This window comes from Triturus cristatus, chromosome 6, assembly GCF_964204655.1.
Source record: "Triturus cristatus chromosome 6, aTriCri1.1, whole genome shotgun sequence".
NCBI lineage: Eukaryota > Metazoa > Chordata > Amphibia > Caudata > Salamandridae > Triturus > Triturus cristatus.
In genome coordinates, this window is record NC_140589.1 from 1,828,962,822 (window position 1) to 1,828,989,256 (window position 26,435).

Genomic DNA, 26,435 nt, shown 5'->3' on the forward strand with positions numbered 1-26,435 from the left:
AATACCAAGGTATTAACACGTTAAACTTACTGGTAAATTCTGTATGATCAACTTGAATATCTCTTTGTAAATACCTTTTCCCAAAAACTATATGGTTGTATTTTAGATTGCAAAAAGAACAATTGATGGATGGAATGCTGAACAATGTCAAACATTCAGCCCCACTACAGAGATCTGGTCCCAACCACATTGTTTGTTTGCTCACCATGCCATTCAAGTTTGGACTAAGCCATGTGCAAATCAGTCTTAATTCTGCTACTCATGGCAACAGTCCAACCCAAACTGCCAGGCCAGGTCCTCCCCAGACTGCAAGCAAGCATCCCAGGACCTGTTTTAGGGTATTCACCCCTCATCAGCCTGGATAGCTCGAAACAATGTCATGGCAAGCATGGGACGTGCATCTGGGGATACCCGTCTCCCTTAGGGTGACAAATGCAAAAAGAAATATTGATGGACGCTGCAGTACTGAACAATGTCAAACCTTCACCCCCAGTACAGAGATCTGGGCCTAAATTCATAGTTATTTTGCTCACCATGCCATTCCAGTTTGGACCCAGCCATATGCAAATTAGTCTTGACCATGCCCGCCCTTGTGAAAAGTCCAGTCCAAACGGCCAGGCTTGGTCCGCCCCAGACCGGAAACAAGAATCCTAGCACCAGTTTCAGGGCAACATCCCTCATCAGCCAGGATAGCTTGACTCCAGTGGCATGGCCAGCACAGGACCCACGTCTGGGCATACCCGTCCCACTTAGGGCGACAAATGCAAACAGAGCAATTGGCTCATAAGTGGTGATACCCTGAAACCGGCTCCAGGATGCTTGTTTTCTGGTCCTGGAAGGACCTGGCCTGGCAGTTCAGGCGGGACTAGTCCCATGGAGAGCAGGGTTAAGACTGATTTGCATATGGCTGGGTCCAAACTTGGGTGGCATGGTGAGCAAAACAAATGATGGATTTAACCCAGGTCTGTGACTGGGGTGAATGTTTGACAATGTTCAGCATTACGTCCATTATCTTTTTGTGTTGCTATAGTTGGCCTTAGTGGAAATAGTGTGCCAAGACTTGGGTCCCGTGCTGGTTATGCCACTGGATTCAAGCGAGCTGTGGTGATACCCCAAAACTGGACCCAGAATGCTTGTTTTCCGGTCCAGGGAGGCCCTGGCCTTGCAGTTCGGGTTGGACTCTTTTGCGTATGGCTGGGTCCAGACTGTGATGGCATAGTGAGCAAAAGAACAATGGATTTAAGCCAGATCTTTTGACTGGGGGTGAGTGGTTGAAAAGTTTCAGCACTCCATCCATCATCTTGTTGCGTTTGCTATGTCGCCCCATCCACCCATCAGGCGAAGGACGACGATGAAGTACCGCCACAATCAGCGGCCCCTCTAGGCCCCGCTACACCCATCTGCAGCTGGAGTCTGGGGTGGGGGAGGAGGGGTGGAGGCAAAGCAAAGAAGCCTATGCGGGCTGAGAAAGAGGGGTCCAATCAGACGTGGTGTAAGGACTTGTGTGCGTCCGTCTCAGGTGATCTACGCCAGGCACCAGCATAGAAGAGCAGTGTGAGGTGGCAGGAGTGTAACGCGACAACAGTGTAGATCAGCTGCGGCTCCCCACTCCCATGCAACTGGAGGTAGCAACAGCCTCAGCAAATGTCCATGCGGCTCCCTATATCACGCCCTCAGCTCAGGCACACATCGAATCGGCTCCAGTCATAGCCGCCATGCTGCATCAGGGAACACAGTACTGCCCACGGAAACCCAGCTCACCTCCTCTGTAGCAGCCACGCAGATCCCCGGGGGCAGTCGACAGCCATCAATATTAGCTGGTGATGTCCATAGGAGGAGGTCCTGTCTGCCTCCATGCACCCCTAGCCGCTCCAACTTCTCTTCCCAGTGGCAGCAGTCCCATAGAATTCCCACGCAGCACGCTGTGGAACAGGCCTCAGTGCATGTGCTATGGGTCCCTGGTGTTGCCAGCCATTGTAGAAATCGTGGTTCAAGTCATAAACAGCCCACCCTCCTCGCTATCTTAAATACGATATAGCAAGGTGTAGGTTTAGTAGATCTGTATTGAAATATTGCTGCCAAATGAAGTGCCAGTACAATGTAATATGCAATAATAAAGGCTGCTGACTTCCTAAGCACACAGTCTCTATTTTCAACTCTGAACGGCTGCTGCCCATTTGGCTGCATTTCCCGTTGTCAGGTGTATGTTTGTAGGCAGCAAGTAAGAATTTTGCTGCAGAACCTTTGTAAAAAAAAAAAAAAAAAAATTTTTTGATCCCATGTTGTAAAAATGTAATTCAATAATGTCTGTAAATTTGGCCTGGTGATAAGCCCCTGCTGTGTTCTGTGTTTTGCACTTATACCTTTCATGCGAAACAAAACCGCTATTTTTCTTGTTTGCCCCCTTCCTACTACTTTCGTGCATAAGATATTTCTCATATCCATACAGATTATTCAGTGCATTCAGGTTTGGTATACATATGCAAACAGATTACTCACTGCTGTTCTGTAAGCACAATTAATATACAAACACATATTGGCAATGCCAATAGGTCTGGCTTATGAATTAAGGTACCATTTTATGTCTTTGAGTTTAAGCACTAAATGTCGTCATACATACTCTGTCACTCATGTTTGCATTAATGCCTCCATTCATCTATCCACTGACTCATTCTTGCATTCAGCCTTTGACAAAACTGCAATAAACAGCACGCAACTCAACATATGCAAGCTAAATTAAAAGAATAATAGTGGAAAAAAGAAAACACGCTGTTGTCTAAACACAGAGGGCATATGCTAGTGATAATGAAACTAAACATAGCAGTGCAGGCCCGTTTTGCAGAGGTTTTGTACACAGTCTATCATTGTTTTAAAGTTCCAACATTGCCACCACATTTAAACCAACATGATGGACATGTTCTGGTGGTAAAACAATGATACTCTACGGACAGCAACATTTCATAATGATCTCCCCTGTTTAGCTTGAAACCGGGCATCCCTATGCACTAGGGGTAAGCTTAATTACAAATTATAACAAACAAATACTTAGTCAACATGTGACGGGGTACCGCTCTCTCCGGATCTGCGCTTGCTGACGCAGAAAAAGAAAGAAATTACGTTAGCGCGCGTGGGCACGTTTAAGTAGCTCCAGTGACGTCATCTCAGCGAATACGACGCCAGCCACGCACGCTGAGCCGTACGACGACGCCTATCGACGTGCAGGGGTACTGCTGACGAAAGCTTTCCGGATCCAATCTGATGTCTGGGGATATTCTAAGGTAAGGAATCTATCACTAACGTGTCTCTTTCAGATATGTGTATTTGTAAAGCGCACGTTCACCCAGAGGTATCTTGGCGCTGAATAACAGATGTTTATTGTTATCAAACTCAATGGTACTCATTTTATCGACCTCTGATGGATGAAAGGCTGAGTGGACCCGCCAGTATTTGAACCTGTGACCATGAGGTCGAACACAGACTCCTGCAGTGGACGCATTAGTCCACTGAGCCACCAGACCCGGCTTAACAGAAGACTACCTACAACTCTCCAGAATAGTGCTAACTCGTGACCTGCTTGCTGCTCATTTAATCTGTAGTGCAGCATTCCACATGGCCACTTTCTCTAAACAAGGAGATCATTATGAAATGTTGCTGTCCGTAGAGTATAATTTTTCTGCGTCAGCAAGCGCAGATCCGGAGAGAGCGGTACCCCGTCACATGTTGACTAAGTATTTGTTTGTTATAATTTGTAATTAAGCTTACCCCTAGTGCATAGGGATGCCCGGTTTCAAGCTAAACAGGGCTGTCGCTGACGAACCCGCACCGTGAGTGTTTCTTCTGCCTGGGGCGTGACCACAACACGATTCGTGCCCCCACTGCCGGGCCATGGCCCAGAAAACTTTGCAGGAGCGGTCCCGAAAGTGGCTGGAGGCCCGGGAGTTGGCCCCACGTCGTTCCCGGTCCCGTGGGAGGTCGAAGGCCCGGTCGCAGAGCAAGCACCATCATTCAAAGTCTTCGCACTCGGAGTCAGGTAAGACGAAGACCAAGAAGTCGAAGAAGCATCGCCGCTCTTCGTCCTCCCCTTGCCAGTCGCGGGACATGGCTGAGGGGACAGATAGCACCGCCCCTGCGGCTCCAACGGAGCCTGAGCAGTTACCGTTGGTTTACCCACCTTTCCCGGGTCCATCGGCAACTCCGGCCGAATTGCAAGAGTTCGTGTCTGCAATGGCACGCATCTTTGGCCCGGGCAGCCCCATCGGCATGCCTTCGGGACCCACTGTTCCGCGTTCCTCGGCGTTGCCGGCTCCGGCGTCGTCGACGCCCAGAGGCCTCCATGGCTCCAGCCGTGGCTCCCCGTTCTTGCCGTTGGACCTCATACGGTCCCCGCCGACATCTACATCGCAGACGCCGGTGTCGACTTCTTTTCCGACTTCGACACGGTGCCGGAGGGATGTCTCCAGACGCCGATGGGGAACTTTGACCCTTTTATTCACCCACATTCTCGTCCACTTGTGGAGGAAGGGGAGGACTGGGAGGGCTTTGAAGACCCTCTCGCAGCACAGTACGAATCTGTCCCCAACTGGGATGATGAGGTGAAGGCCGGTGGCCCGGATTACACTCCGGCGCCTGGTTCACCATCCCCTTCAGCTACTATGGAGGAGAGTGGTACCTTTTCCACGGTGCTACGTAGGGCGGCCGAGGCTCTTTGCCTCGAGCTCCCTACTGTGGCTTTCAGGACCAACCTACTGACTGAAGTGCTTCAGCCAGTCACTTCTACAGAACCGTTGTTGCCATTTAATGATGCACTTACTGATGTGCCTCTGGGCACCTGGTCCCGGCCCAACACAGGGGACCCTGTGGACAAGGGTGTAGGCCGATGCCATCGCCCGGCCCTGGGCGACCCTGCCTTCCTCACCCAACACCCTACACCTGAGAGTTTGGTGGTTCAGGCCTCAACGTCTCAGAGTGCGTTTCCTTCTGCTCCACCAGACAAGGAATCCAAGAAGTTGGAGCAGTTTGGCAAGAAAATGTATTCTTCCGCAAGTACTGGACTGCGGTCTGTGAACACTGCCTGTCTCTTGGGCCGCTATTCCCATTCTGTATGGAATGCGGTTGAACAAGTGCTACCTCAGTGTCCGGAGGTGGCCCAGGCAGTTCTCTCCCAAGCTCTTATGGAGGGGAGAGACGCGGCCAAATTCACTATACATGATAACGCAGATTCGCTGGGAAGGGTGATTTCCACAACGGTGGCGCTCCGTCGTCATGCCTGGTTGAGGACGACTGGTTTTTCGGCAGATGTCCAGAATACTTTGATGGACATGCCCTTCGATGGCACTCGCCTCTTTGGTGATAAGGTGGATTCCACATTGGAGCATTTCAAGGACTCTCAGGCCACGGCCAAGTCCTTAGGCCTTTCGGCTACACGTACTCCTTCCGCTTCTAACTTTCATTCCTTTCGAAGCTCCGGAAGGGGCATACAAACACGTTCATTTCAGTACAAGCCTGCGCAGCAACAGTCCCAGTGTAGCTGCAGACGTGGGGCTCACAGAGGCGGTCCACAGGGCCAGCGTGCGGGTCAGTCCACCAACACCCCCCTGCTGCCAGTGCCGCCACACCTTCCTAGTCCGGTGTTTCAGACCCACCAGACGCCAGTGGGGGGCAGGATTTGTCATTACCTCCCTCACTGGTGCACCATTACATCAGACAGGTGGGTTTTGGAGATTTTGCAACAGAGCTACCCCCTCCCCTTCGAGTCTACCCCCCCAGCCATGCCACCGCAGTTCCACCGCATGTCGGGGGATCATTTGGCACTTCTCCAGCAGGAAGTTACGGCCCTCTTGGCCAAGGGGGCCATCGAGCGCGTTCGGACGCCAGAAGTAGGTCGTGGTTGTTAATCCCACTACTTCTTGGTTCCAAAGAAGGGCATGGGTCTACGTCCCATCTTAGACCTTCGGAGCATAAATCGCTTCCTCCGGAAGGAGAAGTTTAAAATGGTCCCTTTGGCTCAGGTCTTGTCTGCTCTCGACCCACAAGACTGGATGGTGGCACCGGACCTGCAGGACGCTTATTTTCATATTCCCGTCCTGCCGGCCCATCGGCGTTACCTGCGATTCACGGTGGGCCAGGAGCATTTTCAGTTCACCGTGCTCCCCTTTGGTCTTACCAGCGCCCCACTGGTGTTCACAAAAGTGATGGCGGTGGTCGCAGCTCATCTGCGCAGATCAGGGGTTTCAGTCTTCCCCTATCTCGACGACTGGTTGTTCAAGGCGGGCTCGCCCCACACAGTTGTCTCCCACATCCAGACTACGGCCGACCTCCTGTACTTGCTGGGGTTTTCCATCAACGTGCCGAAGTCACACCTGATTCCCTCCCAGAAGCTTCTCTTCATCGGAGCGGTTCTTTACACGGTGCAGTTTCGGGTTTATCCTCCCGAACAGTGAGTCCAGGACATTCGGGCTATGATTCCGATCTTTCAACCCTTGTCCTGGGTTTCGGTCAAGACAACCTTGAGGCTGCTGGAACTCATGGCATCCTGCTGACCAACCATGCCAGGTGGCACATGCGGGCTCTGCAGTGGGACCTGAAGTTCCAGTGGGCACAGCAAAAGGGGAACCTGTCCGACTACGTCCAGATCTCGGAGGGCACTGCACAACAATTGTGGTGGTGGCTCACGAATCAGCATTGGATCAGCGGCAGATCCCTCTCCCTTCCCCAACCAGAGCACACAGTGGTGACGGATGCGTCCCTCCTAGGATGGGGCGGCCACATGGGAGAGGCGGAGATCAGAGGCCTCTGGTCTCCGGTGGAGTCCCGGCTCCATATCAACTTTCTGGAGCTTCGGGCGATCCTTCTTGCACTGAAGGCATTCCTTCCCTCTGTCAGGGGGAAGGTAGTGCAGCCATGTGGTATTGCAACAAACAGGGCGGGTTGGGGTCGGTGACCTTATGTCAGGAGGCTCTACGCCTCTGGACATGGCTGGAACGTCACAGCATTTCCTTGACGATTCAACACCTGACGGGTTCTTTGAACGCCAGGTCGGAAGAACTCAGCCGCCGTGTCTGATGGATCACGAATGGCATCTTCACTCTGAGATGGCGCGAGGTCTGTTTCAACAGTGGGGAGAGCCTTGGTAAGATCTATTCGCCACAGAAGAGAACGCGCAATGCCTGCAGTTCTGCAGGTTGGAATTTCCAAGGTGGCACTGGCTCGGCGAAGCATTTAGTCGTGAGTAGAGCTGCGGTCTGTTGTACGCCTTTCCTCCTATACCTCTTCTACCCAGAGTGCTGAAGAAAATAAGGCACGTCTGGGCCCAAGTCATCCTTGTGGCTCCGGACTGGGCTCGAAGAGTTTGGTATCCCGAGCTTCTCAGTATGAGCTTGGATCCCCCGACCCGACTGCCTCTGCGGGAGGATCTTCTGTCGCAGCAGCAGGGGACGGTTCTCCACCGGAACCTGTCCAGCCCCCACCTACATGCGTGGAGATTGAGCGGCGACAGCTGATTCCATTTCACTTGCCTCCCGAAGTCTGTGATGTCATTCTTGCAGCCAGGCGTCCCACCACTAAATCGGTATACGCCTGCAGGTGGAACAAATTTGAGGCATGGTGCACAGCCAAGACTGTGGACCTACTTTCTGTTCCTCTTTCTGAGGTCCTTCTGTTCCTTCTTTCTCTGGCCCGGCAGGGCTCTGCTCTGGGCACTATCAAGGGCTACCTTTTGGCCATTTCAGCCTTTCTGAGGCTTCCAGATCAGCGTTGTCTTTTCAAGTCCCCTGTTGTACAGAGATTCTTAAAAGGCCTTACGCATATGTTCCCTCCTGTTCCTTTCATAATGCCTCAGTGGGACTTGAATCTTGTTTTGACTTATCTCATGTGCGCTCCCTTTGAGCCGCTTCACAATTGTCCTTTACGTCTTTTGACTTTGAAACTGCCTTCCTGGTGGCTATCACCTCTGCCAGGAGAGTGTGTGGGCTTGTGGCTCTTTCTTGTAAGCCTCCTTTTCTGTCGGTTCATCCGGACAAGGTTGTGCTTCCTTCCGTCTTGCCAAAGGTTGTCACTGCCTTCCATATCGGGCAGACTATCACCTTGCCCACTTCCTTTCTGCCTCCGCACCCTTCCAGAGAGGAAGAGAGGCTCCACCGTCTGGACCAAAAACGTGCACTCTCCTTTTACCTGAATCGCACACAAGCACTCCGGGTGGATGACCAGCTCTTTGTTGGCTACGCAGGCGCCAAGAAAGGCCGGGCTGTTCACAAGAGGACTATCTCTCGTCTTGTGTATCAAGGCCTGTTATTCTATGGCTAAAAAGGAACCTCCAGTGGGGCTGCATGCCCATTCTACCAGGGCGACAGCAGCTACTACTGCATTGGGACTCTGTGTCCCCCTGCCGGACATCTGTCAGACTGCCACGTGGGCTTCGCTGCACACTTTTACAAAGCATTATTGCCTTGACAGTCCGGTCCGGAGAGACAGCTTCTTTGGCCTTTCTGTTCTCCGTGACTTTCTGGTGTAATCTTGTTCGCAGACCCACTACCGGGGTTGGTATTGCTGGGGTATCTACTCTAAGGGAGGGAATCTATCACTAACGTGTCTCTTTCAGATGCACAAGTTACTACTTGTGTAACGATATATCTGTAAGAGACATTAGTTAGTGATAGATTCCTTACCACCCCACCCATCCTCCCCGTTCTGCGAACTGATTTCTAGGGTTAAAGTCATCCTTTCGGGTCCTAGTTTCTATGCACCAGTGGTCAGTATCTTACATGGCTCTGCGTTCCTGTCGCGTAAAGTTGTGTACAGAACTGACGTCAGCGCGCGTTTGCACGTCTAAGTAGCTCCAGTGATGTCATCTCGGCGAATACGGCGCCAGCGATGCACGCGGAGCCGTACGATGACGCCTATCGACGCGCAGGGGTACTGCTGACGAAAGCTTTCCGGATCCGGTCTGGGGATATTCTAAGGTAAGGAATCTATCACTAACTAATAACTCTTACAGATATATTGTTACACAAGTAGTAACTTGTGCGTTATGTTATGTCATGTTATGTTATATTAACAAAAATGTAAATGAAAATAGAAGCAAAGAAATGAAAAGGGAATTGTGAGAGGAGAAAATTGAGAACTAAAGGACTGGCCTACCGCCCTGGCACTGAAGTGTACTCATTTTCAGGTGGCTGAAAATGGCATCATTCACAGGGCAAGAGAGTCAATGACTGATGTAGAATGAACTATTACCCTATACTGTATACTGGGTTGGAGCAAAGTATAAGTGACACTCCAAATGACAAGTGGCAGAAGAGAGCTCACCCAAAGGCCCTCTATGTATGTATGTATGCATGTATTTATGTGCATGGTGAAAACTGATTCCTGCATCTCACTGGAACCACACACTGGATTGTCACTTAAGTTATGTGAAGTTCCTCACCTATCAACAGACTTTGTGACTGTTACAACAACCATAAGACATTCACTCCAGCATTTGCAAAATCACCTTTTTTCCATGTATTTTTTTACACTATGATCTTGAAGTCACTGCTTCCTGTGAGTGCAGCCTTTAGCTCTTGATATTTCTCTACGTGCACCCAGCCATTATTTTTCAACCCTTGAGCTGATCAAATGACCCAGCTGTATTAGGTGTCTGGCCGAATACTAGCAGCAAAGCGATTGTTTGCCTGATTCTAGTGCCTATTGAGAATGCCTAACATAGCACAATCTTCACAAGTAAATAATGTTGCTTTCTGCATTCTTGCATCCTCAAACTGCATGCTGTCGCAAAAATATTCTCTTCTTTCCCTAAATCTGGCTTGAAAAACTGACCTTTAATTAAAACATTTGACTGTTGCCTAATTTTTTTATCCTTCTTCTTCTGTCTTTCAAATGTCCCCTTCCTTCCTTTTCATTCTCTCCACGTCTCTGCTCTCTTTAAGCACAGCCTACTGTGATACATCCGTGTTTGGCTTTAGTCCACCATAAAGATACTGGAATGACTGTATGGAATGGTTTGCTTGAGCGCACAAAACGAATCCCAGAAACTAACAGTAACCAATAACACTGGAATAGCCACTTACCTTGGGTTTCGGAGCAGTGTGCTGCCCGTCGTAAAGCACTTCAATGCTTCATCAGAGGTAGCATGCGCTATATAAATCATATATATATTTATATATATACTTATATATATATATATTCCCTCTTGCTTCACAACAAAAAGGTAAGAGATTCTCAGGATTGCAATAAGAGAAAAATGTATTGAGTGACGCGTTTCAACCTCACGGTCTTGTGTATATATATATTCACTGAAAAAACCATAGGTTTCACACATGTTATAGTTAGCGGAAATTTTACTGATAAAAAACCAGTGAAATTGCCCCGTTATAGTTAGTGCTGGCAACTATAACTCACGCGACCGCAATCCTCTGCCTTTTGTAGGTTTATATATATATATATATATATATCCGAATCTCTGCTCCTTTCCAATCCGTCGCTGAAAGCAAACACAGACCACAATTTCAGTGCAAAAGTGTGACTTCTTTATAGTTTTGCTTAGCCTAATTCTCTGATGCATGTGCAGCCCAAGCGCTTGGACAAAACTTTCTCTGAGATTCATATGAGCTGGTGATCATATGCTTATACATAGATTGCCATCTAGTGTTGGGTCCGGATGTTTGCACTTTGTTTTTGTTAGAAGAAGTCTTTCCAGTCGCGAGGTTGGGGACTCCTCCTTCGGTGATAGTGCGCAGGGGCATCGACTCCATCCTTAGATTGTTTTTTTCTGCCATCGGGTTCGGATGTGTATTGCTGCGCTCCTGTTCGGTACCTTTTTTGGACACCTTTGACGCGCAATCCAATACCCTCGACGGTATTGTTATCGATCGCGGTTCTCCATTCGATGCGCATCGTCTCACCTCGGAAAACCTTAGATCGGGAAACTCGTGGCCGGCCGTCGGGTCTCCCCTCGTCGACCGCGCTAGCAGTCGATGGAACGGACTCCCTTCAAGTTCTGTCCCGGGTGTCGTGCTATGTTTCTATGCTCCGACTTGCACGAAGTGCGCAACCTCTGCTTGTCCCCGGAACATGACGAGAACGACTGCAACGCAGGTCGATCGTTTAGATTGAAAAAGACACTTTGTGTAATCGTCGGGCTCGACGCCATGAGATGCAACACGACAGCGGTTCTGCGAACGTGTTGCTTCACAGGCAGTAAATCACTGGTGCATTGCCAACGCTCAAGCTCTGTTGGCTCGTATGATAGGGCTCATTACGATGGTTTGGAGAAACTCATACAACAGTTACCTGATGAATACAAATCTAAGGCTAATGAACTTATTCAGGAATGTAAACCTATCACCAATACATCCATTAGGTGTGTCCTAGACGCAGCAGACACAGCAGCTCGTGCAGTCAACACCAGTGTACTCTTATGCCGGCATGCTTGGCTGAGACTATCAGGCTTCAAGCCAGAGGTGCAAAACTCCATCCTTTACCAGCCATTCGACAAGAAGCATCTCTTTGGCCCAGCTGTTGGTACCTCGCTGTAAAAGATGAAAAAGGAGACAGGTCGTAAAGTCCATGGGAGCTTTGCAGTTAACTACCAATAGGCGTTCTTTTCGCCGCTCCTTCTATAGGGGTGGTTCAAAAACTGTGTCCACCGAAAATCCCTCCTCCTCTTACAAGGGCAACAACCAATCCCCCTCTTCAAGAGGTTATTTCAGAGGAGGTTTTAGAGGAAACAATGGTAAAGGAAGAAGCAGAGGTAACTCCACACACAATTCCCCCACAAACAAACAGTGACTTACGTCCGCTATCACCCGATCACTCCACCCCTGTTGGGGGACGTCTCTCCCAATTCCCACCTGTCTGGAATTCAATCACCTCAGACAAGTGGGTACTACCAGTTCTCCCTCTCTCTTGGAAAAACACGCTATAGAGCCAGTCCCATTACAATAACAGGGAAACGGAGTATACTTCCTGTATTTTTTAATTCCCAAAAAGGACGGTTCTCTCAGGCCTATACTGGACCCCCGAGAACTAAATCTGTAAATTCAGTCGGACCACTTTCACATGGTCACACTCCAACAGGTGCTCCCACTCCTTCAGCAAGGCGACTTTCTGTCCACTCTGGACTTGAAAGACGCCAATTTCTATATTCCCATTCACCCTGCTCACTGGAAATACCTAGGATTGTGGTGGACGGACAACATTATCAATTCAAAGTTCTCCCATTCGGAGTAACTACAGCACCCAGGGTCTTCACCAAGTGTCCGGCAGTAGTCACGGCTCATCTAAGAAGACAGCACATTCACGTCTTCCCCTACCTAGAGGACTGGCTAATAAAAGCGAGCTCGCAACAGAGCTGCCTACGCCACACTCGAAAAACAGTCCAACTGCTTCACGACCTTGGGTACACTGTAAACCTCACCAAGTCTCATCTTCAACCATCCAACACACAAGTATATCTAGGAGCCACAATAGACACTCAGAAAGCTCTAGCGTATCCAAACCTAGTAAGGATCCGCATACGTGCAGACTCTAAAATCGCAGTATCTGATAGACTACTAGCCGCAGATTCCTTAACGTAGAATTATCCCCAGGCGTGAGACTGGACCCGGAAAACTATCTTGCCCAGCAACTCTGCGCGCCGGTGGGGGGGTGGCACCTTGCGACTCCGCCCCGACATCCTCCGCGGGCGTGACGTCAGCGATGTCACATAAGCCCCACCACGGCGCGCTGACGTCAGTTTTCTTCTTTCCGCGTGCAACGCGGATCCGGATCGTGTTCCTGGCCTGTTTTTACGCTTTGTGTTTTCTGGTGAACAGTGTGCCAATGCCTTCGGGCTTCAAGACGTGCTCGTCTTGTGCGTGCCAGATGTCGGCGACGGACCCTCACCCCATCTGTATGTGGTGTTTGGGGGAGCACCACGACTCCATGGACTGAGAGGCTTGTCAGCAGATGAAGCCAAAGTCCCGGCGGGAGCGCCGGATGAAACTCCTCTCCGCCCGCATGTCCAGGCCGCGTCCGTCCCCCGTGGAAGGCTTCAAGAACCACTGCTTCTGTCTCCATCGTCCCTCTCCAAGGCCGCAAGGGTGTCACTCGCCTGATGGGTAAGTGTCACAGTTTGTTCCCGAGGCCCGGTCCCCGGCCTGGGGGGCACGGGTTCTCCCTGCATGTCGCCATCCTACCCGCCATTTCCCGGCGCCCAAAGCCCAGATGGAGGTCTATACGGTGGCCTTGCAGGCCTCTTTGGCTCCTCCTTCTTCTCCTCTTCTTCCTGGGACGTCTGCGGATCCCTTGCTGTGTGCGGGGACCTCTGCGGTGTCGCCTCCGGCAGGTTCGGCTCCAGGTTCTGGATATGTGGTGCTGTCTGGGTGCGACCCTCCTGGGTTCCCTCCTTCGGACCACGGTGCCTCTGCCTCGCTGCAAACCCCCGCGGGGGTTTCTGTGATGTTGCGGGAGGTTGCCGGGGCTCGAGTCTCGTCCTCGAGTCCCCCTCGGTCTTCTGGGCAGGCGGCAGCCTTGTCCGAGGCCGAGCTGACGCCGCTCAGGTGCCGGCGGCTGCTGGTCCTGGCGCCACCGCAGGGGCCGGCTAGGGGCCGGAGCATGTCCCCGGGCCCCCCTCGTCTCTCCACGCAGGCGGCTGCCTCGTCGGAGGCCGCCCCGGCCCGTTCTCCCGCCGCTCGCATCGTGGCAGAGGTCGTTTCTGTGTCCCCTTCGGCACCGGTCGACGTTGAACTGATGCCGGTGGCCGACTCTACGGTGCCGTGCCTTCGTCAGGTCGTTGATTTGTCTTCAGACGCCCCCTCTTCTCCAGAGGTTCGGCAACTGTTTGTTTAATTTTCTCCGGAGACGGGATGCCGCGTCGTGGCTTTTTCCCCAGCATCTTCCAAGGATGGCTCTTCGTCATCCCGCGCCCGCAGTCTTCACCGGAGGCACCTCAGGTTCCCCACTCGTCGAGCAACCTTCCCCCATTCCGAGCTTGGCCTTTCCTTCCTCCGGTCGGTTTGGGAGACGGCCGGCTTAGCTTAGAGCCATCGCCCATTGAGGAATTGCTTTCCCCACCGCGTTGCCCTATGGAGGCGAGTGCTGCCTTCGTCTGGGCTGTCTCCACGGTTGCGGGAATCCTGCGCATGTGTGATCTAGCTGCCCATTTCCCCACGGATCATTTGCTGGAGGTTCTCCATCAGGGCTCTGGTGGACGGGAGCTGCTTATTCCCTTCGAGGCTTCGCTCCATATTTCTCTCTTGGTGGCATCCTGCCACGGGCGACCCGGTGCCCCAGCCACTTCTGCACCGTCCTGCTCCGCATGATCCTGTCTGTCTTTCCTTCCACCCTTCTACCAGGGGCCCTCTTTTGCAGGCCGCCTTTTCCTCCTTGCCATCGGTGTTGTCTCCCCCGTCTCGGGAGGCACGGTGGTTGGATTCCTGGGGGCGCAACATCTTTGCCTCCTCTAGTGCTGCCTTGCGGGCACTTAACACGCTTTGTGTCTTGGCCAGAGCCTCTTCTTGCTTGTGGGATTCGGCGGAGTCCCTTCTGTCTTTCGCTTCTCAGGAAGGTGCCTGTGCTGATCTGCGGCACCATGTGTTGGATGGCAGGGAGCTGGCGGCATTTATTCTTCGCTCTGCTCTGGACGTTTCGGAGGTGCTTGGTCGCACCATGGCTTCTTCAGTGGCCCTTCCTCGCCATGCTTGCCTGAGGGATAGTGTTTTCCCTGAAAAAGTTAGGGAGCGGCTGGTTGACCTTCCCTTCGATGGCGCTCTTTTGTTTCACGCCCCTGCGGATTCTGCGATTCAGAGGTTCCTTGCGGGGCTTCGTCCTCCTCCTCCTCCCCCTCCTCCTCAGTGACCTGGATGTCGGTCTGTGTTCTGGGAGGTGTTCTCCCATTGTATCCTGGGGCCTAGTGATGAGTTGCCCCGGTTGTGTGTTCGGTGTGGTTGGTGTGCCTTTAGGGTTCTTTCGTGGCTGTTGGTAAGCCCGGTAGCTCCTGAGATTAGGCCTTCTGTGTCTTCTTTATTGGCTGATTGGTAAGCAGTCTGCAGATTTCTCTGCAGGTCTTCGGTTTGCCCTCTGCTGCGTAAATTCTTTCCTTAGAGGTGTTCCCATGTTTCTTGGGACGTAACCTACCCTATGTGGGGTACTTGTAGCTATTACATAGCTCTGTCTTGTGCTGGGGAGGTATGGTCGCCCCTTTCGGGCTCTTTGCTCTCCGTGGCGTCACGGTATGTCGCAGGTGCGATCTTCTTGCCGACTGTCTTGGGGCAGCTTGCGCTCATTCTGTCCTTCTCCTTGTCGCTACTTCGCTAGGCCGGTTTGGCCTGCTGTCTGTGGCATCGTATTGTGGCAGTTGTGCACTTCTGCCCTGTGTTTCGGCTTTGTACTCTGTATGGTGCTCCAGAGGTTCTGGCTTTCCTTGGCTTCTGTGTTCTGGTGGTCGGCTTGGGTCTGTCCTCCGTCTCTCTCTCCCTTTCTTTTCTGCCAGGGTTTTTCCCCTCCCCCCCCCCCCCCCCCCCCCCACACACCCTTCTTTCGTGGGTCAGTGTGTGTGTTTCTGGCCTGTCCCCTCCTTTGAGGTGTGTCCTGGCCCTCTGTGGCCTCTGCCTTCGGCTGGCATCTGACTTGTCCTGGGTGCACTGTTCCATGGTGTTGTTTGCTGCTGGCAGCGCATGCCCATGCAGGCCTGCTTGTTCTACTCCACCGTTGTGGTCTTGATGTGTTCCCTTGTGCCACTGCCTCTGGTTCCACTGGGGCTTTGTGCAATGGTGCCTTTCTTCTTCCGCCTGTACTATTGGCGGTGGAGCTGTTGCGGCCTTGTCCGCTGCTTGCGGCCGAGGTATGTTCAGCTCTTTTCTATCTCTGTATATGTGCTTCTTACGGGTTGCCCTGCCTCTGGTTCTACCTCTTCTCTCTGGGCTTGAGGTGGTCCTTGTGTTCCTTGAGGCTTTTAGGGCACTGTCTGCCCCTGTGGGGTGTTGGGCAGTTCTCCCTTGGTTGGGCTTAGGATTTCCTGGCCTTTTTCTTCTTGTCCTTGTCCCATGTCCCCTACTGTGTCCCTGGGTCTCTCCTGGCGGGGAGGTTCGCTTGCAGGCCCTCCTTCCCTCTGGGTATGGCTAGGGTATCTATTCTATGTTAAGGAATCTGCGGCTAGTAGTCTCTATCAGATGTACAAGTTACTTACCGGGGTGGGGGCTTATGTGACCTCGCTGACGTCACGCCCGCGGAGGACGTCGGGCGGAGTCGGGAGGTGCCGCCCCCCCGGCGCGCAGAAATGCTGGGCAAGAAAGTTTTCCGGGTCCAGTCTCATGCCTGGGGATAATTCTACGTTAAGGAATCCGCGGCTACAATCGTCTCTACCAGATACATCGTTATTGAAGGTAAGTAACTTTACTTCTGCCTCAACACTCATTACCAGCTCGAGTGTTCATGCAATTGCTGGGAATGATGGCATCTTTCATTTTAATCGTTCCTTACACAAGACACCAAATGCGTCCCCTACAGGAATGCTTAGCACGGCAGTGGAACCAGGCTCAAGGTCAGTTATCAGATCTAGTGTTGGTGGATGGCCGCACCCATCGCTCTGCACTGGTGGAACATACAAACCCTTTCCAAGTGGCGGCCATTCGTCGACCCGGTTCCAAAGATAGTGCTAACAGCAGATGCATCGCTCACTGGTTGGGGAGCTCATCTTCAAAAACATACCATTCAGGGCATGTGAACTTTGCAGCAAAAACTACTCCACATAAACTATCTAGAACTGCTAGAAATTCTTCTAGCATTGAAAGCCTTTCAACTTCATCTAGTAGGCAAAGCTGTCCTAATTCGCACAGACAACATGACAGCAATGTACTAGATACAAAAATAGGGCGGGGTACTCTCTCCATCTCTCAGTTAGCCCAGAGCATCTGGAGATGGGCCATACCTCAACAAATATATCTCCTTGCAGAACACCTTCCAGGAGTAAACAACCAAATTGCAGATCTGCTCAGTCGTCAACGACAGCAGATCCACGAATGGGAACTCCAACCTCAAGGTCTCCTCCCATTCTGCCAAATGTGGGGCTTCCCAGAGATAGATCTGTTCGCCACTCACCTAAACGCAAAATGCCCAACCTTCGCATCCAGGTATCCATACCCATTGTCCAAAGGCAATGCACTATGGATGAATTGGTCAGGGATATTCGCTTAAGCTTTTCCACCTCTTCCACTCATTCCATTAGTGGTTCAGAAGCTCAGACAGCAGTCCCTCACACTAATCCTAGTTGCTCCCACATGGGCCCGTCAACCTTGGTTCACAACCTTGTTGGAGCTATGAGTAGTTCCTCACCAAAAACTATACCTTTCTCCCAGTCTTCTCACTCAGAACCATGGAGAGATAAGACATCCAGACCCCAGTCATCTCAACCTTGCGATCTGGCACCTGAAATCCTAGAGTTTGGCTATCTTAATCTTCCGCCAGTCTGCTAGGTGCCCTACCACAAGAGCATGCTATGCAGAAAAGTGGAAGCGGTTTGTCATTTACTGTAACAACAATAAAATCAATCCACTAGATGCTTCAACCCAAAACATCATTTGCTATCTATTGCATCTACAGCATTCCAATTTAGTGTACACATCCATACGCTTACATCTTGCTGCAATAGCTGCATATCTACAAATCAGACAGCACTTGTCTCTTTTTAGAGTGCCTGCTATTAAAGCATTTATAAAAGGACTTAAGAGTAATTCTCCAGTATTTAGGGTGTCTTTCATAGATTCACATTCCGCGTCGTCGGAGTGGGAGTCCCACGGTACATAAAATATCAAAAATTATGCATATAATAACTAAAAAACCTTGGTAACATGAAACCAGGAAGTAAAGTAGCCTAAGCTACAAGGAAAAAACTTCCACACCTATGACTATCACAGTCATTATGTACAGTCCAAACTGCAGCCAATCAGGCAACAGCACCCACCAGAATGTTCTCTTCGGAGGCTCAGGCTCTTAGATTTTCTACCGCACGTCGTGTGAAGGGAGTCTCCCTGAGCTCTGCTCAGTACTTCACATTATTTTCTGGATTTTTGCTTACTTCATGATGTCAACTTCTAAGAGGTCTCTCTTTAGGCCTTGTGAATCTTGTGGGAAGCTCCGGCTATTCTCTGAAGATCCTCACAAGAAGTGTATCTACTGCCTCTATCTGGAACATGATGTGAGGGATTGTAAGATCTGCAGGACCTTCCCTCAGAAAACCCTCAGGGATAGGGAAGGGCGCCTACTTCTGTGGCTACAGAAAATAAAGGACAAGGATAACCCTTTATCTGAGGTGGAAAGTGCAGCCTCTGGGTCGCCTGTATCCTCTAGAAAGACGATGGCTGAAGAAGACTTATCTACTGGGGCAAAGGTGTTGAGAAAGGTTCAGCCTGCTAAAGGCTCTGGCTTGCGTTCTTCTTCTTCAAAAAAGGCTTCTCCACCTTCCAAGTCTAAGCCTGCTACGCCCCTGAGAAAGACAGGAAAGTCTCTGGCATCTAAAAGACTTCCTGACAAGGAATTACCTCAGCAAAAAAAAACGTCGTCGGCGGCTCCTTCGTTGGCGATTATCGTCGTCGGCGCTACATCTACGTTGACGGTTACATTCTCGCCCCCGAGACCGAAGATGATTATGACATCGGCTTCGTCTCCGTCGACGCTGGTCTCTGTGGCTGTTAGACCCATCTCGTCGACAAAGGAAATTACATCTCTCGTCAGCGCTCCGTCGACGGTAAGGACATAGAAGATCTCGTCAATGACTGCTGCGTCGACGGCCACCTCGTCGACGAAGACTTTCTCGTCGACGAACACTGCCACATCGTCGACGGCTGCCTCGTCGACGAAGACTGATTTGTCGTCGATGAAAATTGCCTCGTCGATGAAGATTACCTCATCAACGAAGATTGCCTCGTCGACGGCTGCCTCGTCGACGAAGACTGATTAGTCGTCGACGAAAATTGCTTCGTCGACGATTACCTCGTCGTCGACGGCTAACCTCTCGTCAACGAAAATTGCCTCGTCGTCGAAGACAGCTTCCTCATTGACGCACATCCTTTTGGCGCCACCACCATCGTCGACGGTCCCGTCGACGGCATACTCGTCGACGCCTCTTTTGTCTTCCTGTACGGATTTACAAGTTTGGACAGCAACATCGGCTACTGCTTCATCAACCCTGCCTTCGACGGCGGCTTCTCTACTACAACGTCGTGGCTCCTCATTGGAAGCCCTGTCACCATTGAAGCTGCCTTAACAGTTATTAGATTCTGAGGAGGAAGATGAGGAGGACGAATCTGGAGAGGATGACAGATTCCGCACTGCTAGGAGTCCATCAGAACGGTTTATTAAATACCAGGATGACGACCAGGAGGAAGAACCAGGTACTTAGCCTCAAGCTCCACCTCCTGTCACAGTTCCCTCAGCACAAATGCCTTTGGAATTGCTGAACAATTTGCAATATATGTTGCAGGACTATTATCGGCGCTTTCCTCCATCGGAATCGGCGGAGTCTCTTCCATCCACGCCTATGCCAAGGGTTCCAATAACCCCTTTTCAATCTCCCAGACCACCTTCTCCACTGCCATCTCGTCATTCCCATGATGCAAATACAACAGATGATGACAGGGAAGAGGGAGAGGTGGATGACCAGTCAGTGCTGTAGGAGTGGGATGAATACCAAATCCAAACTCCGTCACCGTCCGCTCCGGCCCCCGTGGACTCTCCTCCGGTGGATATCGAAAGTGTTCATCTCCTTAGGGAGAGAGCAACAAAGAGATTTCTCATCCCTATGGAGGCAAAGAAAGATGACTGCTTTCTTTACGATTTTAAGGACCAACCGCGAAAGCAGATCAGGACAATTCCAATAATAGATTTTATCTGGAAGGAAGGATTAAAAATCATGGTGGCACCAAATTCTCTTCCTGCAGTCTTGCCTCGGTTGGACAAAAAATATAAGGTGCCAAGCGATTCACAGGCATGCCTCATCGGCCAGCCCAAGCGGCGCAGAGACAGGCCAGGAACACCTCTTCACCTATATCAGCTCCGCCTGACAGGGATGGCAGACGGTTGGATTCAATTGGAAAGAAGGTCTCCACGATGGCTGCGACGACGGTTCTGGCTGCTAATTCCCTAGCCATATTAGGGAGATGCGATCGGCAAATGTGGTCCGACATCTCCTCCTACATTAACATGCTGTCGGAGCCTTCCGAGGCCTTGAAGATTCTACAGGAGTGAGAATATACCTCTGCTGAAATAATCGACGCAGCCGTGGATGCCGCTACCACTGGATATAGACAATTGGCGGGTGCTGCAGTATTGAGGAGACAAGCTTGGCTGAAGTCAACATCTTTCCATCAAGAAGTCCAAACAAAAATTATCGATATGCCATTCGATGGAGAGTCTCTGTTGGGGCAACATGTTGATGAGGCCCTTAAGACTATTAAAAAAGATACAGAGACAGCAAGGTCTCTTGGTAGCCTGCAGTTTCGTAAGTCGTCTTTTCGTGGTGTCAAAGGACGTGGATCCTTCTCCAACAGGGGGGGGGGGGGTATAATCATCAAACCTCCCAAACTACAGACAGCGATCTTATGGACAGCGAGGTAACTCTTATTCGCAGTCAAGAAGGAAGCAATCCTTTCGTGGACGGGAGTCCACTAAAAAACAATGAGGTCAGCCAACTGCCACCATCTCTGCCATCGCCCCATTCAAGAATTGGAGGAAGAATATCCCACTTTTACTCGAATTGGTCCAGAATTACTACAGACAAGTGGGTTTTGGATATAGTAGCCAGAGGCCATGCCCTGGAGTTCACAAAGATTCCCCCAAACTCTCCTCCCAGAGGACCACCTCCTGCTCATCTCAAGCAGCTTTTTTCCCAGATAAATCTGATGATTCGGAAGGGAGCAATCGAAAAAGTCCCTCTGTTATAAAGAGGAACAGGATTATATTCAAGATTTTTCCTTTTTCGAAAAAAGTTGGGAGAATTCCGCCCTATTCTCTACCTTCGCGCCCTCAACAAATACCTAAAGAAGTTATCCTTCCGAATGTTAACACTTCAAGAAATTCTACAATTACTTCCGGCGGGGGATCACATGGCCACCCTCGACCTTCAAGACGCTTATTTTCATGTGCCGATCCTACCCAGACACAGAAAATGTCTACGGTTCAGAGTGCTGGCAGAGACTTTTAATTCCGAGTCCTTCCATTTGGGTTCCGTTCAGCACCCCGGGTATTTACAAAGGTCATAGCGCCAGTGACCGCACACCTTCGCCTGCAGGGCATTCAAATTTTAGACGACTGCCTTATCAAGGCGAATTCTTTGCAAGCAACAACCGCACATGTTCAGAAATGTCTGCTATTTTTCCAGTCTCTCGGGCTTTCCATAAATTTCGAAAAGTCTCATCTGACTCCATCACAGAGAAATACCTTTCTAGGAGCAACACTGGACACAAAACTGACCCACGCCTTTGTCTCAAAAGAAAGCCAAATCAAAATCTGCAATCTCGCGCGCTCCTTGCTGTCAAAAGAGTGCGTTTCAGTCCGTTTATACAAGTCCTTCCTAGGGATGATTTCTTCTTGCATTCCTCTGATTCCCAACTGCCGTTACAGAATGAGGCCACTGCAGGAGGAACTCTACCTTCAATGGCTCCAATTTCGGGATCGTTCGAGGACATCGTTCGCTTCACTCTTCGGATGCGGGAAACCTTTCTTTGGTGAAGCAAAATTAAGAACTTAAGAGAAGGATGTGCATTTCCAGTCGAAATGCCAGATTTCACCATAACCACAGATGCTTCCCTCGAGGGATGGGGGGGCGCACCTTCAAGGGATGGCAGTCAACGGCAGGTGGACTTTAGAACAAAAGAAGTGGCATATCAACCTTCTAGAGCTAAGAGCCATTTTCTTGGCTCTAAAATCGTTTCGAACCATCATCAGGGGAACCTTCATACTAATACGAACGGACAATACAACAAGTATGCATTACATGAACAAACAAGGCGGGAAAAAGTCAGCCCTATTATCTCAGCAAGCACAAGAGATTTGGGACTGGGTGATTCGTCACAAAATCAGCCTCACAGCCATTCATGTCCCAGGAGTCACCAATGTTCTGGCGGATTCCCTCAGCAGGTCCACAACATCAAACCACGAGTGAGAACTACATCAACCATCCCTAAACAGAGTCTTTCGACTATAGGGGCACCCTGATCTAGACCTGTTTGCAACCAGCCAGAACCGCAAATGCCCATCCTTTGCAAGTTGGGTTCCCCACAAAGACTCACTCGGAAATGTGTTTTCGATTAATTGGTCACAGATATATGCCTACGCTTTTCTACCAATTCCGTTCTGCGCAAGCTCAAGTAACAACCTTGCCGCATGATACTCATTGTTCCCAGGTGGCCTCGCCAGTACTGGTTTACGGAACTTCTCCTCCTCTCGGAGTGCGAGCCCATCCAGTTTCGACCAATTCCGAACCTTCTGTCCATCCAGAACGGACACATCTGTCACCCGGACCCAACATCGCTGAGATTAGCGGCATGGCTCCTCAACACCTTGAATTTGCACACCTAGATATCCCTCTGGACTGTCAGGAAGTTTTGGCTAATGCCCGAGCACCTGCTACGATTAAAACTTACAAACTAAAATGGAAGAGGTTTTGCATGTGGTGTTAATCTGTCAATATCCACCCTATTCAGGCAAGACCAGAACAAATTCTACCATTCTACTCTAAAGGTGTTCTTGGCGGCAATTTCAAGGTTTCGGCAGGAAGGTGTTAACTCTTTTTATTCAAATAGTCATTCAACAATTCTTAAAGGGGTTGATCCGGAGGTTTCCCCCCTATTCGACGTCCACCTCCTTCTTCGCACCTTAATATAGTGCTTAAACAACTAATGCGACACCCATTCGAACCTATTCACAAGGTGGACTTAAACTTCCTTTCTTGGAAAGTTTCCTTGTTATTGGCTCTAACATCAACAAGGAGAGTTAGTGACCTTCAAGCGTTCACTATTCATCCACCTTTTCTGCAATTTACATCGAAATCTGTAGTGCTGCGCACTAACCCAAAGTTCATGCCAAAAGTCCCTGCGGATTTCCATCTTAATGAACCTATAATTTTAAAGACTTTTTTCCCAAATCCGCTCACAGCTGTGGAAAGGGCTTTGCATTCCCTTGACATGTCTCAAGTTCTACTTACAACGGACAGCTACAATACGCAAATCAGACCAACTGTTTGTGGCATATGGTAAACCGTGCCAAGGACATTCGGTCTCAAAACCAACCATTGCTTGTTGGATTTCTGCTGCAATTTGCTTATGCCATGATCAAGCGGGAAGACCATTGCAGGCAACCCCAAGAGCGCACTCTACAAGAGCAATTTCTTCATCCACAGCTCTTTTTGCCAGTGTGCCTCTTCACCAGATCTGTAGAGCGGTAACATGGTCCAACAGACACACTGTCACCAGGCACTACTGTTTGGAAGCCTCAAACGATGCAGATGCATCAGTGGGACAAGCTGTTCTCCGCAATCTTTTCAAATAAGGTGAGCCTCTGTTCTCCCTCCTCCACTATGTTTTTCTATAAGACGCTTATTCCATACTGTTTCTATATCTTGAAATTGTTCTGCATATGTTGAAACACAGACGTATTTAGCTATAATTATACCTTTTGATAATTGTTTTTACTATGGTACAAAAAGAGCGTCTTATGAGCATTATGTTATGTACTGCTATCTACACTGATTCAGGCATGTGAATCTATGAAAGACCCCCTAAATACTGGAGAAGAACAATAGTTACTTACCTGTAATCTGTAGTTCTCCGGTATTGGTGTCTTTCATAGATTCACATGCAACCCGCCCACCTCCCCTCAGAGGCGTTTAGGCTATTATGTATTGGTTCACTCCTGTGCGAGAAAATCTGAGAGCCTGAACCTCTGAGGAGAACATTCTGGTGGGTGCTGTCGCCTGATTGGCTGCAGTTTGGACTGTACATAATGACTGTGACAGTCATAGGCGTGGAAGTTTTTTCCTTGTAGCTTAGGGTTCGAGGCATGTGGGCTGCTGAATTCATATCTGTGCATAGATCGCCACCTAGTGTTGGGTCCGGATGTTTGAACGTTGTTGTCCTGGAAGAGTCTTCGAAGTATCCTGAGATAGGTGACTCCTCCCCTGGACCACAGTGCGCATGGGCATCCTCTCCATCCTCAGATTGTTTTTTTCCGCCATTGGGTTCGGATGTGCTTATCTTGACTCAAGTTAGGAAAATCTAGTTTTCAGGCCAAAAGGCCTTTAGTTTTCATCGGTACTGTTCCCGATCGGTATCGACAGTTTACTGGTTAGTTTAGCGACTTTAACAACTTTTTCGGATCCTTTCTATCCGACCATCGACCCTAAATCGACGATGGAATCGAGGACCCCATTCAAGCGGTGTCCTGTTTGCCACGCGAAATATCCCCATATCGACGTCCACCCGGTGTGCAACAAATGCCTCTCACCGGATCACGACGAAGCGAAATGTATGGCCTGTGCCCGATTCAGATCCAAGAAGACTCTACGGAATCGACGAGCCGCGAGACTTGAAGCGCAGCAAGTGGCACCGGCCCCGACCAACATCTTCAGCACAGAGGACGAAGATGTCGAAAGCGTGGAAAACATACCCTCCAGCCCCGCTTCCGAACACGGTTCCAGATCGGAAGACGTAGATGAAGAGCTTTTTCACAGAGAAGAAGCCGACGATGAGGTAGGAGACTACGATGAGGCCTTAGGGGCCGAAGAAGGTAGCTCTGGTGACGAGCAGGGCCTACCCGTCCAAACAGAACATATCCCAGTGCGTCAGTCTACGGCTCCGGTCGAGGGATCGCCTTCGGGCCTTACCCAAGACCAATCCCGCAGATCCTCGGCCCCGCCCTCTGGCCCGGCCTCGGACATCCAGCGAGAGCCATTATTACCCAAAAAGACTGGTTTCCCTTCCACGAAACCGAAACCAATCGTCGCACCGGTTCAACAGAAACCGAAAGTGAAAATAACACTGGTCGGCTCGAGGACCACCACACCTTCGACGCCAGCCAAACCCGTCGGCTCCGACCGCACCAAAAGGGACTTCGGGGCCGAACTCGCTGCAGCCGATGTCGGCGCCGACCCAACGAAAAAGGCCATCGGTACCGCCAAAGCGCCTCGGCCCCCGGCACCGAAACAATCGGCACCGACCACCAAGGTTAAAATGGCCGCTGCATCGCAATCCACCTCGACAGCAGCAACTACGGTCCAATCATCGACGCCGTCGACAGCTACTACCTCTCCTCGACTCGATGACCCTGTGGCTCCGAAGAAGTCCACACCTGCCTCTACGGAACCACTCGGCGCCAAAGAACAGTCGGCGTTCCAGGTGCGACAAGTTCAGGCGTCCTTGCAACGCATCAGAGAAAAGGCAGCCCTCCAGGCCACGTCGGGCTCCGAACCGAAAAAGGCTCAAAAGGCACCTTCGGCACCGACAAACATCACCTTTGGTTTGCCGCCATCCACGGTGCCGAAACTCTTCCAGATCAGAACACGTGTCACCCAGACAAGGCCCCCATCTACTGAACACTCTCCTACTGGGACATCACCGTCCCACTTCATCGACGCCGACACCGGCAGGCTCATGCTCCGAAAGCGGAAGATCACTTCCGAGCAGGCTTTGGACTCTTACAGGATCCCGCTAAAGCAAAAACTGCCGGCAGAATCGGAACCCGTTCTTTATGAACGCCTCCACACCTCTTACCCAGACCCACAGTCCTTCTCTCCGACGCACTCCGACACGGATGCAGTAGAGGACTACATGGGTGACGACACCACCTACCCCAGGGATATGGACCCTGAAGGCCAGCAGGACCCTGATCAAGTTTGGGATGACCCTGTAGACCCAGGTGCCGCTCTGGATACACAGGACACGCAGCTTTATGGCGCAAAAAAGTCTCCCACAGAGGACACTGCTGCATTCAACGCCCTCATTGAACCCGCGCATATGACGCAGAACCATGGAGAAATTCAGCACCCAGATCCGCAACAGCTGAACCTGGCGATCTGGCTCCTGAAATCCTAGAGTTTGGCTACTTAAACCTGCCACCCGACTGTATGGAGATCATTAAGGAAGCTAGGAGACCCACTACCAGAGCTTGCTATACAGCCAAATGGAAGAGGTTTGTCATTTATTGCAATAACAATGACATTAACCCGCTAGATGCATCCATTCAAAACATAATCTGTTACCTCTTACACCTATACCGATGCAATCTGGCATACACCTCAATACGTATCCATTTAACCGCAATAGCAGCCTATCTCCAAAACAGGCAGCACCTCTCTTTATTCAGAGTGCCTGCCATCAAAGCCTTCTTGGAGGGACTTAAACAAGTAATTCCCCCAAGACACCCACCAGCACCAGTGTGGAACCTCAACTTGGTCCTCACCCGACTGATGG

General features: G+C 50.6%; 1 protein-coding gene across 9 annotated transcripts in view; it reads left to right on the top strand.

Annotated features, from left to right (window-relative positions):
• DNMT3A (DNA methyltransferase 3 alpha) overlaps window positions 1–26,435 on the top strand; it is a 1,939,932-nt gene that overhangs the window by 1,277,403 nt on the left and 636,094 nt on the right. The window lies entirely within an intron of this gene.